This window comes from Pongo abelii, chromosome 9 (genome assembly GCF_028885655.2).
Source record: "Pongo abelii isolate AG06213 chromosome 9, NHGRI_mPonAbe1-v2.0_pri, whole genome shotgun sequence".
Taxonomy (NCBI): domain Eukaryota; kingdom Metazoa; phylum Chordata; class Mammalia; order Primates; family Hominidae; genus Pongo; species Pongo abelii.
The window spans coordinates 91156212-91177760 of NC_071994.2; the positions used below are offsets into that span (position 1 = coordinate 91156212).

The 21549-nt window shown below is 34.6% G+C and overlaps 1 protein-coding gene across 5 annotated transcripts in view; it reads right to left on the reverse strand.

Moving 5' to 3' along the window:
- GRM5 (glutamate metabotropic receptor 5) overlaps nt 1-21549 on the reverse strand; it is a 664926-nt gene that overhangs the window by 512378 nt on the left and 130999 nt on the right. Inside the window, exon 2 of one of the 5 annotated variants that reach the window (XM_054524884.2) lies at nt 16636-16699. The exons of the other annotated variants lie outside the window; for them this stretch is intronic. The gene's annotated coding sequence lies outside the window, so the exon portion shown is untranslated. The remainder of the gene's footprint in view (nt 1-16635; nt 16700-21549) is intronic. 5 annotated transcript variants of the gene reach the window in all.

Consider the following 21549-nt stretch of genomic DNA (forward strand, 5'->3'; position numbering starts at 1 on the left):
TTTAATATAGTCAGATGAGTTTATTTTTGCTTTTTTTTTTTTTGCTTGCACTCTTGGTATCATACCCTCCCCCAAAAATCATTGGGAAGACCAATTTCAAGAATCTTTCCCTCTTGTTTTCCTATAGAAGTTTTATGTTTTCACATCTCACATTTAAGTCTTTAATCCACTTCTAGCTAATTTTTGTATGTAAGACAAGAGTCCAGGCCGGGCATGGTGGCTCACGCCTGTAATCCCATCACTTTGGGAGGCTGAGGTGGGCGGATCAGGAGGTCAGGAGATCCAGATCATCCTATCTAACATGGTGAAACCTCGCCTCTACTAAAAATACAAAAAAATTAGCTGAGCATGGTGGCGGGCACCTGTAGTCCTAGCTCCTCCGTAGGCTAAGGCAGAAGAATGGCGTGAATCCAGGAGGCAGAGCTTGCAGTGAGCCGAGATCGTGCCACTGCACTCCAGCCTAGGGGACAGAGCAAGACTCTGTCTCAAAAAAAAAAAAAAAAAGAAAAAAGATAAGTGTCCAGTTTCATTCTTTTCTATATGGATATCCATTTTTCCCAGTGGCAGTTATTGAAGAGACTTTTCTTCCATCATTGTGTGTTCTTGGTATCCTTGTTAAAGATTAGTTGACCATATATGTATGTTTAACTCTGGGCTCTCTATTTTGCGCTATTAGTAAATATGTTTGTTTTCAACTGAGTACCATACTTTCTAAATTATAGTAGCTTTGTAATATAGTTTGAAATCAAGGAATGTGATGCCTCCAGCTTTGATCTTTCTCAAAATTGCTTTGGCTATTCAGAGTCTTTTTTGGTTCTCAAAGATAAACTGTTTTTGTGTAAAGGTAATGTAATATTATATATAGAAAACCCTAAAGACCCCACTGAAAAGATATGAGAACTATAAATGAATTCAGTAAATTTTTTTTCTGGTTTTATTTCTGGTGTTTTTAGTTTGTTTGTTTTTTGAGACAGGGTCTCACTCTGTTGTCCAGGCTGGAGTGCAGTGATGTAATCATGGCTCACTGCAGCCCTGAGATGGAGTGATGAAGTGATCCTCCCACCTTAGCCTCCTGAGTAAGTGGAATGACAGGCATGAGCCACCATACCCAACTAGTTTTTTTGACTTTTTGTAGTTACCTCCATATGTTGCCCAGGCTGGTCTCAAACTCCTAGGCTCAAGCAACTCTCTCGCTTTGGCCTCCGAAAGTACTGGGATTACTGATACAAAGCACTGTACCAACCTCAGTAAAGTTTTATAATATAAAAGCAATATACAAAAATCAGCAGCATTCAGTCACTAACAATGAACTATCCCCCCCAAAAAAATAAGAATATAATCTTATTTACAATAGAATAAACTATAAAAAAATTAAATGCTTGGGAATATATTTAACCAAGGAGGTAGAAGATATATACAAGGAAAACAATGAGACACTGATGAAAGATATTTTAAAAAGACACAAATAAATTAACAGATATCCTGAGTTCATGGATTAGAAGAATTAATATTGTTAAAATGTTAATATTACTCAAAGCAATCTACACATTAAATGCAATCCCTATCAAAATTCCAACAGCATTTTTCACAAAAAGAGAGAAGGTATTTTTAAGTACTTGGTAAGGTGCCTTACACAAAAACCCATTATTATTATTTATCACTTTAACTGATTATTATATATATATATATATTTTTTTTTACAATTGCTACAAAGTATTGATATGACAATAACATAGACATTGTGAATCCTCTGAGAGAATCTTTGAGACACCAAAGTTAGCCATGGTCATTCTTTGAAAGCCACTGAATTAAAGCATTACAGAAAAAAAAAAAAAAAAAAAAAACAAACAAACAAAAAAAACCAGTAAAACACTTTGTTGGTGTTCCTGGGATGATTTGGATTTAACTCAGATTAAGATTTTAATTTACTTTATATCAGAAAGTTCTTTTTGATTTTTTTTTTGTTTTTTTTTCAAAATCATTGTCTCAAGTGTGTATGAGGTTCCATAAGATCAAGATCCAAGGACTGGTGGGGGGTGAAGTTCTACTGATATCTATAGAGCTTCTCTGTTACTGTACGTTATGGTTTTAATTATCTTAATTGTTTTAGGGAACGCTTCACCTACAGCTTGCCTCTTAGTTTATCCTCAGAACATTTACCTATGCTTTCATTCCTTCCCATAACCATAACTAAAATGAAATTATTTAAAGAATGTTTATTATGTACCTATAAATTGCCAAACCCTGGAGATAAAGAAATGAGCAAAATTGTCTAGCTGTAGAGCTCCTAACCTTTGAGAATTGTGAGCATGAGCCTGGTTAGAAAAATTCCCAGAACAATGATGATACTGAAACTAAGCTTTAAAAATCATAGAATAATTTGAGGAGAGAATAGGAAACAGTTATTATAGCACCCACATGTAACAAGATATGAAATAAGAGATCCAGCAAGAATTGGTTGTACAGAGAAAAAGTGAACATGTGAGTTAAAATAAGGCCAGTGACCAGGCACGGTGGCGCACGCCTGTAATCCCAGCACTTTGGGAGGCCAAGGGAGGTGGATCACGAGGTCAGGAGATCAAGACTATCCTGGCCAACATGTTGAAACCCCATCTCTACTAAAATACAAAAAATTAGCCAGGTGTGTTTGCAGGCACCTGTAGTCCCAGCTACTAGGGAGGCTGAGGCAGGAGAATCACTTGAACCCGGGAGGCAGAGGTTGCAATGAGCTGAGATCATGCCACTGCACTCCAGCCTGGTGACAGAGCGAGACTCCATCTCAAAAAAAAAAAAAAAAAAAAAAATGGCCAGTGAGGTACATGTTACAAGGTACTGAAGTGGTGTGCACTAATGTTGTAGAATATATTCTTGGGCAAGGACAATTAAAGATTCTCTGGACATGACAACTATGATGGCTGCTGCAATTTGTAGGATGTAAATCATTTGACATTTTCTAAATATCAGCTCTCATTGTTAATAATATGATTGAAAAATGGTATACAGGTTGTATCAAACATGTGAAGGGTACCCAGCAAAACTCAAATCTTGAAATTCCAAATAAAATATCTACAAATGTATAAGAAGAATGATTACATATTGGGGCTCTGGGCAGGGAAAGAGGAAGAACCATATGGCTGCTTTCCTCACCTGAACCCTTCATCCAAAGGATTTCCAGAAATTGACATCTCCCTCAGAAATGGTCATCAAAACCATAACCAAAGAAATAACAAAGAAAAGAAAAAAAAAAAAGAAAAACCTCACAGAGAAACAATAGTATATAGCTGGTAGTCAAAGTAAATGTATGCTTCTATGAGATCTTACAGCTTAACATTTTTTAGGACAGTTTTAATTATCACTCAACTTATTAGTTTCACAGTTCAACTCAGCATGATAAACCCTGTGGGAGAATTTTACTACAAAATGGCCTATTTTCTATACACACAATTTGATTACAGCTGTGTCTTTATCTCTGAAATCCATAAGAAATATGATCTTCCTTTGGAGAAGAACAATACTGATAAACTTCCAAAGGACATCTCTGAGCACTTCTGAAGAGAAGAAATGGTATTTGGTGTACTTGGGCTTCATAAGCCACGCAACACAAATCAAGTTATGACAATTCTGACACTATCTATGGCTGCAACTAATTACTTGCCAAATTTGAATGATGATACATCAGGTCATTATACTATAGAATGATAAAAAAGAGGACAACCCAATCCTAAAGTTATATGCAACCAACAACAAATCTTCTAGTAATGTGAAGCAAAAGCTGATACAATTTAAAAGAAAAAGGGACAAAACCACATTTTAGTGGGGAACTTCCATGCCACTCTCTCAAAAACTGATAGAACTAGACATAAAATCAGTAAGGATATAGATAAACATATCTAGTAAAACATCTAATTGGCATTTATAGAACATTCCATCCAACAGAATAATACGTTCTTCTTTTTCACGTGCCTTTGGAACATACACTGAGATGGAAAACAAACCACAACAAACTTGAAAGACTTGAAATCATGCAGAATGTGTTGTTTGACCACAACGGAATCAAAACATAATCAGTAACAGAAAGATACCAAGAAAATCTCAAACACATAGATATTAAACAATACACTGCTAAATAATCTACATGCTAAAAAGGAAGTATCAAGATAAAACTTTTTTAAATCATTGAACTAAGTTGACAATATAACAAAATTTGTGGAACACAGCTAACACAGTGCTGAGAAATGAATAGCATTAAATGATTTTATTAGAAAAGTAGAAAATCACTGGACAGGCGCAGTGGCTCACACCTGTAATCCCAGCAGTTTGGGAGGCTGAGGCGGGTGGATCACCTGAGCTCAGGAGTTCAAGACCAGCCTGGCCAACATGGAGAAACCCCAGCTCTACTAAAAATACAAAAAAATTAGCCGGGCTTTGTGGCAGGCGCCTGTAATCCCAGCTACGTGGGAGGCTGAGGCAGGAGAATCACTTGAACCAAGGAGGTGGAGGTTGCAGTGAGCCGAGATTGCACCACTGTACTCCAGCCTCGGCAACAAGAGTGAAACTCTGTCTCAAAATTAAAAAAAAAAAAAAAAAGAAGAGAAAAATCTTAAATCAGTAGCATTATTTTCCACCTCAAAAGAAAGAGCAAAATAAATGCAAAGCTAACAGAAAGAAAACAATAAATATAATAACAAAAATTAATAAACTTGAAACCAAAAAATAGAGAAAATCAAGTTACTTCATTTAAAAAAATCAGTAAAATTGACAATCCTCTAAGAAGACTGAAAAAATGAGACAGAGAGAGAGAGGACATGAATTCATGAATTACCACCATCATGAGTGAAATGTGGAACATCAATACAGAGCCTTCAAATATTAAAAGAATAGTAAGGGGATACTACAAATAGCTCTACAAACATGTACTTGACAACTTTGAGGAAATTAATCAATTCCATGAAATGCATAAACAATCACAATTTACTCAAATACTTAAATATAAATAGATAACTTCAACATTCTATAACTATTAATGACATTGACTTTATAATGTAAACTCAAAAAAGTCATCTCCAGGCCAGGATGGTTTCCCTGGAGAAACGTATCAAGCATTAAGGAAGAGTTCAAATATATTTTATACAATCTCTTTCAGAAAACAGAAGAGTAGGGAATACTTCCCAATATGCTTTATGAATATAGTACATTCATGATACCAAAGCCAAAGAAAGTATTCCCTGGTATGAAAACTAGTAACAAAAAAAAAAAATGAGAGGGGGTGGGAGAAGAAAAATATGAGAGGGGGAGAGAGAAGAAAAATAGTAGAGAGAGAGAGAGAGAGAAGTGAGCCGTAAAGAAGGAAGGAAGGAAGCGGGGGAGGGAGGGAGAAACTACCTTGCAAATATAACCACAAAAATTTTTAACAAAATATTATTATGTAGAATTCAGCAGTACATAAAAATGAATTCAGCAGTTTATACACCATGACCAAGTGGTGTTTATTCCAGGGATGTGAGGTTGGAGTGATATTTGAAAATCAATCAATGTAATATAACATATGACATGATCATATCAATGAATGCAGAGATACCATTTGATAAAATTCAACATAAATTCATTGATTTAAAAAACCCAACTCTCAGGAATATAAGAATAGAGAGAAACTACTCAGCTTGATGCTTGATAAAGAGCATCTCCAAAAAACCAGCAGTAAATGTTATACTTCATGTTGAAAGACCAAATGCTTTAGTCTAAGATTAGGAACAAGGCAAGGCTAACCAATCTTCCCATTATTCAAAATAGCACTAGATGTTCTAGCCTGTGCAACAGGCAATAAAAGTCAATAAAAGGTAAAACTAAGATTAGAGATGAAGCAATAAAACTGTTTCTATTAGGAGATGGCATGGCAGTCTAAATAGAAAATCCCAAGGAATCTACAAAAATACTCTTAAAATTGACAAGTGAGTTCAGCAAAGCTTCAGTATTCACAATAAACATAAAAATCAAATGTATTTTTATATACTAGCAATGACCATAAGGACATTGAAAATAAAAAATTACCATTTACAATCATTAAAAAATGATGTATAAATCTACAAAGTATACAGGCTTTTTCTATATATAGACAAGATTATTCGAAAATGCATATGGAAAAGTAAAGGAACTAGAATGCCACATATCTACAACTATCTGATCTTTGACAAACCTGAGAAAAACAAGAAATGGGGAAAGGAATCCCTATTTAATAAATGGTGCTGGGAAAACAGGCTAGCCACGTGTAGAAAGCTGAAACTGGATCCCTTCCTTACACCTTATACAAAAATTAATTCAAGATGGATTAAAGACTTACATGTTAGACCTAAAACCATAAAAACCCTAGAAGAAAACCTAGGCAATATCATTCAGAACATAGGCATGGGCAAAGACTTCATGTCTAAAACATCAAAAGCAATGGCAACAAAAGCCAAAATTGACAAATGGGATCTAATTAAACTAAAGAGCTTCTGCACAGCAAAAGAAACTACCATCAGAGTGAACAGGCAACCTACAGAACGGGAGAAAATTTTTGCAACCTACTCATCTTACAAAGGGCTAATAATATCCAGAACCTACAATGAACTCAAACAAATTTACAAGAAAAAAAAACAAACAACTCCATCAAAAAGTTGGTGAAGGATATGAACAGACACTTCTCAAAAGAAGACATTTATGCAGCCAAAAAACACATGAAAAAATGCTCATCATCACTGGCCATCAGAGAAATGCAAATCAAAACCACAATGAGATACCATCTCACACCAGTTAGAATGGTGATCATTAAAAAGTCAGGAAACAGCAGGTGCTGGAGAGGATGTGGAGAAATAGGAACACTTTTACACTGTTGGTGGGACTATAAACTAGTTCAACCATTGTGGAAGTCAGTGTGGCAATTCCTCAGGGATCTAGAACTAGAAATTCCATTTGACCCAGCCATCCCATTACTGGGTATATACCCAAAGGACTATAAATCATGCTGCTATAAAGACACATGCACACATATGTTTATTGTAGCACTATTCACAATAACAAAGACTTGGAACCAAACCAAGTGTCCAACAATGATAGACTGGATTAAGAAAATGTGGCACATATACACCATGGAATACTATGCAGCCATAAAAAAATGATGAGTTCATGTCCTTTGTAGGGACATGGATGAAGCTGGAAACCATCATTCTCAGCAAATTATCGCAAGGACAAAAAAACAAACACCGCGTGTTCTCACTCATAGGTGAGAACTGAATAATGAGAACACATGGACACAGGAAAGGGAACATCACACACTGGTGACTGTTGTGGGGTGGGGGGAGGGGGAAGGGATAGCATTAGGAGAGATACCTAATGCTAAATGACGAGTTAATGGGTGCAGCACACCAGCATGGCACATGTATACATTTGTAACAAACCTGAATGTTGTGCACATGTACCCTAAAACTTAAAGTAAAATAATAATAATAAAAAAAGGAACTAGACTAGCTAAACAATTTTGAACAGGAAAAATAAGTCAGTCTACCTGGTTTCAAGTTTTATTATATAATTACAGTAGTCCACAATATGTTATATTGTCAGAGGAATAGACACAGATCAATGGAACAGAACAAAAAACTCAGAAATAAAACCACATAAATATGCCCAACTGATTTTTGACAAAGGTATTAAAACAATTCAATTCATAGCCTTTTTTTTTTTGCAATTTAATTTTTTTTTTTTTTTATTTATTTTTTTCTTTTATTGTAATTATTATTATTATTATTATTATTATACTTTAGGTTTTATGGTACATGTGCCCAATGTGCAGTAAGTTACATCATAGCCTTTTTAATAGATGATATTGGAGTAAGTCATCATCAGTGGGCAAAGAAAAAACAAAAGAATCTCAACCTAAACCTCATGTCTTATAGAGAAAATAATTCAAGCTGGATCATGGACTTAAATGTACAACTTGAAATTATTTTAAATTTTTAGGAAAAAATAGAAGAAAGTTTTCGTGACTTTGGACTAGGCAAAGATCACTTAAATTTGACACCAAACACAAGATAAATAAAAGGAAAAAAATTATAAATAGAGCTTCAACAAAACTAAAAGCTGCTCTTTACAAGACCCTAAAAGAATTAAAGAAAACCGACAAAAAATAAGCTACAGACTGGGAGAAGATATTTGCAAACCACGTATTCAACAAAGGATTACTATCTAGAATGTAGAACGACTTAAAACTCAATGGTTAAAAAGAATGCTCATTAGTATATGGGCAAAGTCCTCGTCAGACATTTCACTGAAGGGAATATACTGATGAAAAAAAGGCACATAAAAAATTTCCAACATTATTGGTCACCAGGGAAATGCAAATTAAAACCACAGTGAGATAGCAGTATACCCGTAGCAGATGGCTAAAATGAGAAAATAAATAAATAAATAAAACCACCACCAGTCGTTTATACATTATTCATGAAAACGTAAAATAACCTAGCCACTCCAGGAGACAATGTTGAGGTTTCTTGGGGAGAAAAAAAATGCCAAACTACATTTTCCACTCTCATACAATACAGCAATCACTCTCCTGGGCATTTATCCTAGAGAAATGAAAACTTCTGCTTACACACACAAAAAGTGCTAGAATGTTCACAGCAGAATTATTTGTCATAATCCAAAACCAGAATCAGATCAGGCATCCTTCAATTGGTCAATGTTTAAACTTCAATGGATGGTATATCTGTATCAGGGGACAGAGATATTGATACAGCCAACAACCTATATAAATCACCAGAGAATAATGCTAAGTGAAAAAGCCAAACCCAGAAGGTCATATTTGTATAGTTCCATTTATAGAACATTCTTGAAGTGACAAATTTATAGAAATGGAGAGCAGGTTAGTGGTTGTCAGGGGTCAGGGACGTAGTGGGTAGGGAAGCAAATGCTATAAAAAGTAAACATGAAGGATCTTTGTGGTGATGGAGCTGCTCTGTTCTTTTTTTTTTAATTTATTATTATTATACTTTAGGTTTTAGGGTACATGTGCGCAATGTGCAGGTTAGTTACATATGTATACATGTGCCATGCTGGTGCACTGCACCCACTAACTCGTCATCTAGCATTAGGTATATCTCCCAATGCCATCCCTCCCCCCTCCCCCCACCCCACAACAGTCCCCAGAGTGTGATGATCCCCTTCCTGTGTCCATGTGTTCTCATTGTTCAATTCCCACCTATGAGTGAGAATATGCGGTGTTTGGTTTTTTGTTCTTGCGATAGTTTACTGAGAATGATGATTTCCAATTTCATCCATGTCCCTACAAAGGACATGAACTCATCATTTCAATGAACTCAAACAGATTTACAAGAAAGAAACAAACAACCCCACCAAAAAGTGGGCGAAGGACATGAACAGACACTTCTCAAAAGAAGACATTTATGCAGCCAAAAAACACATGAAAAAATGCTCACCATCACTGGCCATCAGAGAAATGCAAATCAAAACCACAATGAGATACCATCTCATACCAGTTAGAATGGCAATCATTAAAAAGTCAGGAAACAACAGGTGCTGGAGAGGATGTGGAGAAATAGGAACACTTTTACACTGTTGGTGGGACTGTAAACTAGTTCAACCATTGTGGAAGTCAGTGTGGCGATTCCTCAGGGATCTAGAACTAGAAATTCCATTTGACCCAGCCATCCCATTACTGGGTATATACCCAAAGGACTATAAATCATGCTGCTATAAAGACACATGCACATGTATGTTTATTGCGGCACTATTCACAATAGCAAGGACTTGGAACCAACCCAAATGTCCAACAATGATAGACTGGATTAAGAAAATGTGGCACATATACACCATGGAGCTGCTCTGTTCTTGACTGTATTAGTGTCACTACACCGGCTACAATTTGTACATAGTTTTGCAAAAGGTTACCATTTGAGGAAACACTGTTAAAGAGTATTTGAGACCTCTCTATATATTTCTCACAATTGCATGTGAGTCTACAATTATCTCAAAACAAAGGGTTTACTTTAAAAGGGTCCTAACACCAGCAACCTGGCTTATTAAAAATGTCATCTGAAGACTTTCACATCACATTAATCATAATTATGTCAACAAAAACAAAGTACATATATTTTAAACAGACTGTCATTTTTAAAACAAAAATACTAAATCTCATTTGTTCTTAATGCTCTAAATGAAGGGTAATTTTTACTTATACTAACGCAAAAAGCACCTACATTTCTTATATGTGAGCTATTTTCTCCCCCTAGAGAGCCGGAGATACGGTTGATAACAACATTTTAAAAGGCATGTGGAAGGACATAAAGTGAGTGCCTGGAGCTCATATTATCTTCTAAGATTCTTGGATTGAACACATTTCTATTTCAAGTTTAACTATTTTTGGCATGTTTTCCAAACAGTATCTAGGCTAAGAAAAATGTAGGATGCCAAAGTAATGGTAATTAATAATTCCAGAAGATTATGCTTTAAATAAAGTCACAACAAAGAGCTAACATGCTTTTATTAAAATGTGTAAGTTATTTGCATCAAGGAAAGAGCTAGTGGATATATTTAGCAAACCGGATATGCATTGATCTTGTTATTCAAGAACATTAGATAAAGTGCACAGAAGAATCCTGTTTGTGAGCTCTGGCTTCCTAAAAAAAAACTCAGAAATAAGAGGCTGCCAATGCTAATAACTAGATTTGTTGCCCCTGATTCCCACATAAAGACAAGCCTCTTTTGTAATGAATCCTGATAGGTTACTCCCTTGGCAACCTGTCATTCAAGTTCATTAGTTTACTTATTCATCTACTAAATATGTTATCTGCAACAAGGGCAACTTTTACTTTGCATGAGTCACTTACTACTAAAGCACAGAACCAAGAGAGATGAGTGTTTGATAATCTATTGCAGGACATTTTACCACTGATTATATTCTCCTGTATTTTCACTTATGTATTTTAACATAAATCAGAGAACCTCACCCTTCTGTTCAAAACCCTCCAAAGGCTTCCATTTTTATGAAGGATGCCACACTATTCCCACTGCTCAGAATGCTTTCCCCCCAGAGAGCCACCTAGAGAGTACCTTCACCTCTTTCAGATCATTGCTCTAAAGTCGTCTTCTCAGTAAGGCTCACCCAGAGAACCTTATCTAATATTCAATCTAGCCTATCTCGCTCGAACACATTTTAGGGTTCATTTACTTTTCTTAGTGTCCATCTTTACATTTCCTTTATAGGAATTTTTTTGTGTTCTTGTTCACTGCACTATGACAAAAATTTTTCTCATGAAAAGCACAGAATATATGCTCAACAAAAACATGTTAAATGGAAGAAGTTGGAGAACTTATGTTTTTCTTGCTATGCTATGCTTTCTACAAACACTTGCTTACTATTTATAATGTACCAGGCATAATTCTAGCAGTGGAATCAACTACATGCTACACAACCCTTGCTCTCACAGGTCTCACTGTGGAGGAAAAGATTGGAGTTGGGGTGAGAGGAAGGTATTAAAACCAGACGGATAAACGCAGTACAATATGGGATGTAGTGCTGGGCTTCTTGAAAAACCCTGGGATATAAAAACAAACAAAATACAGCACAGTCCTTAAAACTCTTATCCTTAGGAATCTGATTACCTAATGAGGGAATGTCATTTAAAAGAGAGAGCAGGGTGAGGGGGGAAGATAAATAAACAGAAAAACTTTTAAAAGCAATACAATATAGCTTGCATTGAGATGAATGCAAAAAATGGGGATTCTTAAAGCATGGAAAAAGGACTAGCTAGATGGCCTGGAGAACTCTAAGAATAACATTGAACCAAGTCTTAAAAGATTAATGACAAATTTTTAATAGTGCTTTTTAAATTATAAAGCTAGGATGAGTTTCAAAGGAAATCTGCTGAGACCCCGTCTTTGAACATTTAAACAACTTATTATTATTATTTTGGAGAGTGGGAGAGTAAATTGACGAATAAAATGTAGTTGTGGTATTGGTCAGAAGTAAATTGAAGCTATATAAGGTTTGTGACAATAAATTTAAGTAAAGCCAGTCAGTAGTGTTTTGTGTTTGATCCAGCCCTGTTGAGTGGCCCAGGCACAGGTGTAAATTAGGCAGACAGGTAAAATTAGCCAAAGCTGGAGTTGCTCCAGTCAAGTATGGTGGCAGGTAGAATGTACAAAGGGATATAGAGATATCCCAACAAGTGATTATAAAGCTGAACTGGAAATATAAGCTGAATAAAGTCGGAGTGAAGGCTTAAGAAGGATAATGAACATTGAAGGGTAGGCAAGATCAATAGTGAGTTGTAGATCCTTTTGAGATCAAAGAATTATTGGAGTTCAGGGTGTCGAAGACGTATAATTTAAAATAAATAGCAGAGATCTTCGCAAATTAATAGGTACTAAATGCTATGTTTTCAAATGAATACTTTACAACTTTCTCTCAAATGCAAGAGGCTGGACCAAATGATCTATTATCCTCTATGATAAATTATAAGAGAGATGTCTAAGGTAGGTTTTTCATTTCACTCAAGTTTAAATTGTTTGCCATATGATTTTATTGGGAGTAGATTATTAAATGCAAAGAATATTTTTAAAGTCTCTAATATTGGCATTTATATGCTGGAATTTAAATGACATTGAACTTCTCAAATTATTATAGATTTGATTATCTCCGTCAAAAATCTCTTATACTTGGATCTAAGAGCTTTCCTTCTTTAAAATACTTTCTTACTAACCAGGATTGGGGACCACTGGTGAGTACAAAGTATGGGCACATTACACAAGGAAAGCTTATGGAATTTGAGAATGCTTAACCTGAAACAAAAAGAAAAAATTTAGCAGTCCTAAGATGTTGAAAGTGGGCATGCACAAGGTAAGATCTAAATAGTTCCGAATTTAGGCTCTGGAATCATTTATATCTACATTTGAAATGTAGCTTTGTGACTTGGGCAAGTTACTTATCTTTCTAAAAATTATTTTCCTCTTTCTGAAGCATTTCTGAGGAAGCCATTTGTAAGGTTGGTGAGAAAGGGAATTTGATTACATGAACTTAAATCTACAATTATTTAATCCCATATGCAAATAGATGAAATATTTACGTTTTTGAGACTAGAAGCCTCTCTTCTATTTAAAGACACTGTCCTTCAAACAGAGCTCTTCTTGGTTCCTTAGTCTAATCAAGAACTCTAAAGCCAGGAGAAATAGCATATGGGTTACACGCAATTGAAAACTCAATGATTCCACCTCCAAAACTGGAATACATTTTAGCAGACCAGACTGCCTCTAGGCTTAGGACATTACTGACTTCTCTGACTATGGGATTTCACAGCTGGGAGCAGGACCAACTTAGCAAAACTCTTACATAGATGAAATCTATCTTTGGATTTATGCTGACAAGTAAGATTCTGCAACTGGTTTTTAAAATATTTTACTAAATTTTATGTGTTTAAATGTAAGTACGAAAGAGAAATTTGAAGTTGTCAGAGCTTGTTGAAAGACTCCTTATTTAAGCAGAAGTTGACAAATTTATTACATTGTGTACTAAAATCAGGCTATACATTTCATATCAGGAAGAAATTGGAAAGAGCAGAAATATCAGGAGTCAGGAAGAACCACTTGCTTGTATTAGGTTGGCTTGACTTGGAGAAAATATCCAATTTGTCAAGCTAGGGTCAGGAAAGTCAAGGTGTAATTTTCCATCTAACAATGGATAGTTATAAAGGGCCAAACAAAGGTAACAGTAACGGGAATTGATATATTATAATCTACATCAAATATCTCTGGATTCAGAATGCCTTTAATGTTGAATTCTGGAGTATGTTACCTTATATAAGTTACTCAGTTTTTCCTCAGCTATAATATATCTATTTTTATAGATTGTGCAAGTATTAAATACGGCAAATTGGTAAGTATTTATATCTGTGCCTGGCATTTAGGAGGTGATCAGTAAGGTATTAGCAGTAATGTAATGGTGAATGCCTTCAGTGATCATTGGCCAGAAATGTTGTACAAAGGATTTAGGGGATTTTTGAGGGCTTGACTTAAACGGTTATCACAAGCATTCATTTAATTTAAATTTTGTTGCTCACCTACCATATTCTTGTCATTTTGCTAGGCATTGGAACTATACAGATGAAAGCCCTATTCCTTGTATTTAAGAGTGCATAGTCTAGTAGAGAAAGAATAAAACAACAGGAAAACAAAATGTGCTATGAAAGCACAAAGGACAGATATTAGCAGAGACCGGAAGCATAAAGAGGCAGTCGTTGAAGAAGGCATCCAGGGGTTTGAAACAATGGAAGCATATTTCAAGTTGAGAAAAAAAGCAAATGAAAAGTTATAACATGTAAAAAGCACAGCGTTGCAGAATACGGAAAGAGAACAGTGTAGTAGAAAGAGGACATAATTTAGAATTAAAGAACCTGGTTTCTGTGGCCCGGCTATGCCATATACTGCCACGGGACTAAGCAAATTGATACAACTTATCTAAGTTTCAAAGTACTGATCTGAAAAGTGAGATTCATAAGATCTACCCTGGCATAGTTGTGAGGCTTAAATGAGATAAGTCATGCATTTACTTCAGAAAAGTATTTCTTTTTACACCCACTATTTCCAAATGAGCTGACAGTCTTCCTTTCTTTTGGACTCTAGTCATTAACTCTAACTCTCTCCCTGCTTCCACCTGGACCCCTGCTCCTAACTCACTCTCCACCACTCAACATCACTCTTGTTGATTGATTATTAACAATGTGACCAATCACTGGATTTGAAGTTTCATCTATTCCTCCACTCAAAAGATGCCCCTGAACACATACCATATACTTGGCACTAAACTAAGAAGAGAGATAAACTGACATGAAAAGAACAGTGGTGTTATAGTTCAAGAAAAAGCAAATATTCACTACTCTCCTGGAGTCATGGTCTGCTAAGTTTAGTGCCAAGTATATGGTATGTGTTCAGGGGCATCTTTTGAGTGGAGGAATAGATGAAACTTCAAATCCAGTGATTGGTCACATTGTTAATAATCAGTCAACAAGAGTGATTTTCATTACTGCCATTATCATTCTGCTGCTATTTTATGTTTAGGATTTTTATAAATAGAGCATAGATGCAAGACAAGAAGGGAGAAAAGTGATGCTTAGGGGAAGTACAAAGAGACTAGATAGGTAATAAAGGTTTATTTGTTTTACATCTTGTTAGGTCATATGGGTTTTATCCAAGTGTATAAGAGGAAGGGGCTTAAGCAGAAGGGCATGATGAACAGCTCAATGTTTAAGAACCTCTGGTGACAGAATGCAAAATTAATTACAACTATGAAGTGAAGATACGGAGAGCAGTTAGAAGACTCTTATGAATCAAGGTGAGAAGTGAAAGAAGGTACTGAATGAAGACTGTGAATCCTCAGTTTCTGTAGTTTTCTAATCTTCCTGTAGTTTTCTAATCTTCCTGTGTTTAACGCTGTGTTATTAATAACTTCATATGATTGGTGAAAGTGGCAACCTTTCATTCCTTGTTTAATCACTCATAATATTAATGCATTTATACATAACTTCAAATAAAGAAACACAGTCCTGGGTAATACTTAAAATTAGAATTCCAAACTTCAATAACATTGTATGTACTCAGAAAGAAACTATCTCTGTTGTAAGAGGAGAAATATGTAATAAAATTATATGTTTTTTTTTTTCTTTGAGTCTTGATTAAAAAGGAAACTGAAAAAACAGTATGGCATAGAGAAGAAAAAGTCTCTTTGGACCAAAATTTCTTCTTTGAGAACCTATGCTGGAAAGAATTCGTATGCAATGCTGACATGTAAACTCAAGGATATATAATGTTTACTACTTAAACCATTTACTTTACTGACCAAAATAAAAGACATGGTTAGCTGGATAATAAAGCAAATATTCAAAATAAAATAAAATTTAAGTATGCTCAGATCTCTATCATAAATCATACATTTCCTCTGGTGTTATTTCTCTCCATTATATGTAAATAGACAAGGACTATTCCTGCAAAATTGTTTTACTACACAGTCTGTATTTATGCATCTAAAATGTTATTCTTCATGGCTATGTTTGTATAGACATCAAGGTTATATAAATTTGATTTTGATAATAGTATATATATCCAAAACTATGATAAGTGATAGTTCACTAATTGTTAGTCCTTTTGTTATAATTGAACTCAAATAACACAATCATGTTGTTACTGGTTTCATCATAAAGTTAAGTTCTCCAGTATAAAATTTCATTACTTCTCATGTGGGAGAAAATAGTTTGGTGTACTCTATTGTCTTTATATATTCTGCTATTTCTAATTCAAACTCATGAAAAAATGTTTCTTCACATTACACTACAAATATGATTACCATCCATAAGTAATGATTTACAGTAAAAGGCAATCAAGAAAAATCATGTTTAGAAGACAGAAGGAACAATAAATATGAATAAGTTTTTGAAGAATATTCTTGTATTTTGATTTGCCTCTGTTATTTCTTTAGTTTGTTTCTTAATTAAGGGCATTTTAGCATAATTTTAAAAACATAACTGACAAGTGATAACTTTTTACTTACAACTAATTAGGAGCCTAATTTACCTTTAACCCTATTGTTTTACACACCTCATAAAAGATAACATCAATGTCTGATCCCTCTTATGCATCTCTTCCTTCTTTACCCCTCTACCTAAAAAAAAAAATAAAAAACCTTAAGATGTATGAGATAAGCACAGGTTTTATAAGTTAATTTTAAGTGTATAAATGAATTAATTTGTTAACACAAAGGTAAGTTGACATATTAGCATACCAAGATGTAATGTCACTAAATTGTAAATCAAGTAATTACAGAGACTTTATTCATACCTGTTTTCCTTCTTTGGTATTCTTTAACCTTTTCAAGTGTAATGAACTAATTTCAATTTTGAAAAAATGAATTATGAATTAGATAATTACATCCAGCTTTATTTTAACCACTAATTGACCTAAGTTTCTTAGCAGCCCATTGAGAAAATTAAAGCTCAGAGAAATAGAGGAATTTACCCAAGATCATCAACTTAACAGATGAGAAAACTAGGACTCACATAGTGGCCATTATATTCATTAAGTAATATAATAAAGTATGTATGAAATTGTGCAGAATACAAAAAGTGTTTAAGATCTAAGAGCAATGATCTCTAAGCCATAAAATAAAAACACAAAATCAAAATGTTTACAATTGTAATAAATATATTTAAATTGAAACATCAATTAGCTACAAACTCCACATATGTATATACACACATATTATATATAATATAGATATATAATATGTATACATGTATATGAACATATATGTATATATGTACACATGTATATGGGCATATACATTACAAAGGATTGAGGCAAATATTGAGCAAATGATTATTAAATGTAAATTTTCAAAGTCTTAAGATCATGGCCTATTATACAGGATTATATGCAATAAAAGCATGCCCACAGAATACTCTCCTTTAAAGTTGGAGTGTGAATATATGACATAACCATGATTTGCATTGAGATCTTTTGGATTCCAAAGTCTAAGATTTTATCACGACACTACCCTATAAACATGGGCCACAGAAACTGTATAACATGATCAAATCTTACAGCAAATTCGGAGCTAGAGAATGTGTAAAATATACATAACCCCTGCTTCCCAATAGACCCTATGAGTATAAGCTATTTGAGAAAGAATTTAAATGCCCAAAGATCATAGAATTATGAAGGTATCACGTGGCCACCTAGATAAGGGTCATTAGCCTAGAATTCATGCAACTGTAAGGGATTTAGGGTGGCACAGAATTGTTAAAATGATATATAGCTGTATTTTGTGAAAATTTCATGTTTATGCCAATTAAAATTATAGACATGTTATTCTTAAAGGGAGTTATAATTGTTAAAAGTTTAAAAATTATTGATATAAACAACTTTTTAGATGACAAAGTGGAAACACAGAGAGCCAAAGTGACTGTGGAGAACATACAACTGGATAATGGGAGAATAGTTATTAGAACACAGGTTTCTTCCTTCCTTTCCCTCCTCAACTGACCATGTCATGGTGCCATATGTATTAAGCCACACCATGAGCTTGCGAAAGCAAAGCTAATATCTGCAGAGGACAGCACATGATTATGAGAAAATAAGAAGCCTTAGTGGTCTGAGGCATCCTGATGGACTCTAGGTAACTCCCTCCTTTGCTTTCCAAAAGAGTAATAAGAAAAGCTATGTTTAATTTAATGTGGTTCCATTTGTAGAGAGAGACAATATCTGCTGCTTTATAACTTATGGTGCAAGGATAACTGAGTCCATTTTCTAAGGAAACTCAATGAGTTAGAATCTGCTAACCTCAGTAAACAAAACCTCAGTTAGCTGTAATTAATGTTCACAGTGCATCTGCTTAATTTTCGTAATGCACTAGCCCTTTTTTCTTTCTTTTTTTTTTTTCTTTTAAAACTTCTGTAATTCTTCATGAGCTTTACTTTTGGTAATTTACAGGGAGGTTTCTTATTTTAAATTCAAAAAAATTTGAATTTTTTTGAGGGTGGAGAGATTTTAAAAAACAATTTTAAAACAAATAGGTCTATTCATCAAAATGTTCAGGCTAAAACAGTTGTGAATATCGTGGGAATAACTTATAAGGGAGATGGCATCTTCATTATTAGTTCAGTGGTGTCTAGTTGAAAATGTGTATATTACAAAGAAGCTGTCAGGAGCTGCTAAAGAATGCTTCAGCTTGTCCACAAGTAAGAATTAATCCTAACTGATTACAGAAAACCAGAGCTTTGCACAAAATTGCCTTTTCATTCATAGTGGCATCTCAACACCGATTACATGAAATCTGCAATGTACTTTCAAAGAAACTGAGATGATATATTTGATAAGGCATAATAATTGATCTCTGCCACCACCACCAACCATGAAGCAGCCTACAGCATCTTGACCATTAACTGAATTGATTATTAGGGGCCAGAGAGTCTGCTAAATATATTTCATACATTATTTTATGTAATCTTCATGGGATTGCTATTATATAGATGCTATTACTCTTAATATATCTACATTATAGCAATGTTATCTCATAGATGTTTTCATAGATGAATAAATTTGCATTTAAGGAGAATTAAAAATTTGATCATTTCACAGAATGATTAAGGGAAAAAAGTCTGGATTTGACTTCAAATTACCTTGATTCCAAAGCTAGTTCCATTAACTATCAAGTTACATTGTTTCCCATTCTGATAGCAATAATGCATAGGCTAATGGACACATTTTTTATAATGATCAAAAAATTACAATGAAAGAAAAAAAGGGAGGGAAAAAGAGAGAATGGAGGGACTGAGTGAAGAATGGAAGAGAAAAAAGAAGAAACAAATAATTTAGAAGCAGAAAATCTACAATCAGAGGAGAAGACATTGAAGATAAAAATGAACAGCAAAATAAGATTAGACTTTTTGTTGCAATGGAGATTTGGGAAAAGAAGGTAAAATATATCTGCGTATAATACTTGCAAATAAAGACCTGTAGGGGTAGCAGGAATTCCTCATGCCAATGAAGTAGGTGCCCAGCAGGAGGAAGCTGACTCGCACTCCTCACGTCAGAGCATTCTGGCCTAATCCAGCGAATTCTGACATCAAGCTCCCGTGAGCAGAGTCTGAACCATTTAACCTAGCATGGTGAGAGAGTCTATTTGGTGATCTTTACTGTTGCAAATAGGGATCTTTTTTGGGAAAATGTACGATGCGTAAAAAACATAATTACCTTATGACTCTACATTGATTGCATACATTATTCTCTCTCTAGGATCAAATCCACTAAGAGAATCAAGAACTGCTGCACAGAAACCTTTGATAGCCAATGTCCTAATACGAAGAAGAAGCAAATGAACATAAGGAGACATAGACTCAAAGCTCTCGCAAAATTGAACAATATTCAAGGCCCTACATTGACCAAACATTAACATTAAAAGAGCCTCAGCATGTCAGCATTCCAGCCAGCCCAAATCGTCAAAGAGCAAGAAAGCGATGCTAAAGAACAATGTGAAGGAATCATTACATACTGTTTGAATAGTTTCCTAAATTCACTCAGTGCTCTATCTATTATTAGCTATAGCACAGAGAACTCGTTTCCTATTACAGATGGTAGAGAATTTCTAGTTTGCATAAAATCAACATCCTCTAAAGTCCTGAAAAAACATATGTTTGCAGACGCTTATCCATAGATAGCAACAGAACATTCATTATTCATTAGCTGTTTCATTTCAAATTTTTTATGATCTATTTGCCATATTTCACTGAATTTAAGATCTTGTGGACAAAGTCGATAGGTACTCCCTTTGTAATACAGTTAAGATCAGACTTTAAGATAGCACATTGTGTTGCTACATGTAAGAGTTCTGTAAGTCTAATGCGATAGATGACAAATATTGGAAGCTAAGCATAGGTGTTATTTTTCTTTATTTGTCAATTACTATTTTAGAGGAAATATTTAGGCTTTCCTTGCTCATGTTCCTGACTTGGTCCACAGAGAACAAATGTCCACAAATAATCTTGTCTTTATGGGAATATTAGAAAGAAGCAAATAACTTATTTTTCATTTTATAGCTTTAAAAGCACAAGAAGAGGGAGGGTACTACTTCATTCTCCATGTATGGCTTGAATCAAGCTGGTTTACGGATCTCTGCATTGCACATTAGGAGCAGCACATGTTGGTCAGAATCCTGATGGTGAAGTGAATAACACAAATTCAGGCCCAAAGCCTCATTCTCACACCTGACAATTCTGTGTATTTTGAAGCACTCCGAAATCTTTATGAGGGCAGACTTGCCCCATACTACTACCAGGGAAGAATTATCTTGCTTCTGGGTGCAAAAATAGCTGTAAACTGTCAAAGCTATTTATCTTCTCATGTCAACTCCCTGCTCATTATTAGGGGTTCAGGGAAATGTCATTTCTACTGAGAAATGGTTTTTACAACCCAAATCCAAATCCAATGCTCCTTCTTCTGTGATCCCTTAACAATTTTAACCTTATTACAGTACTTATCACATCCTACCAGATAGTTATTAAAATTATTTGAGCATGCACCTTGCTCATTGACTAGAAGTGAATCCCTAGTGGTTAGAGATTAGGTAACACTTATTCATGTAGCCTCCCACTTCTTATAAAATACATTACGTTTGAAAAGTATGGAAAGACTTGAATCTTTAAGGCTTATATTTTTTATTCTAGTTCAGAAAAGACAGTGTGCCCAACATCAGTAAGGCAGGTATTCTGGAGATATTTGCTACATAGTCACAAATATATCCATTATCATATGCACACATACATATACACAAACATACATATATATGTTTGTGCATGTGTCAAATACACACACAAACACATAATAACAAATACAACACTACAGGTATCTTCCCTTTTCTTTTCACAATTGTTGCTAGTAACTCAACCTCTATTTCTTAATAGAAATTTAGACTACTTAAGGAAAGATAATTGTAGAGATCATAGAGCTCTACCAAGA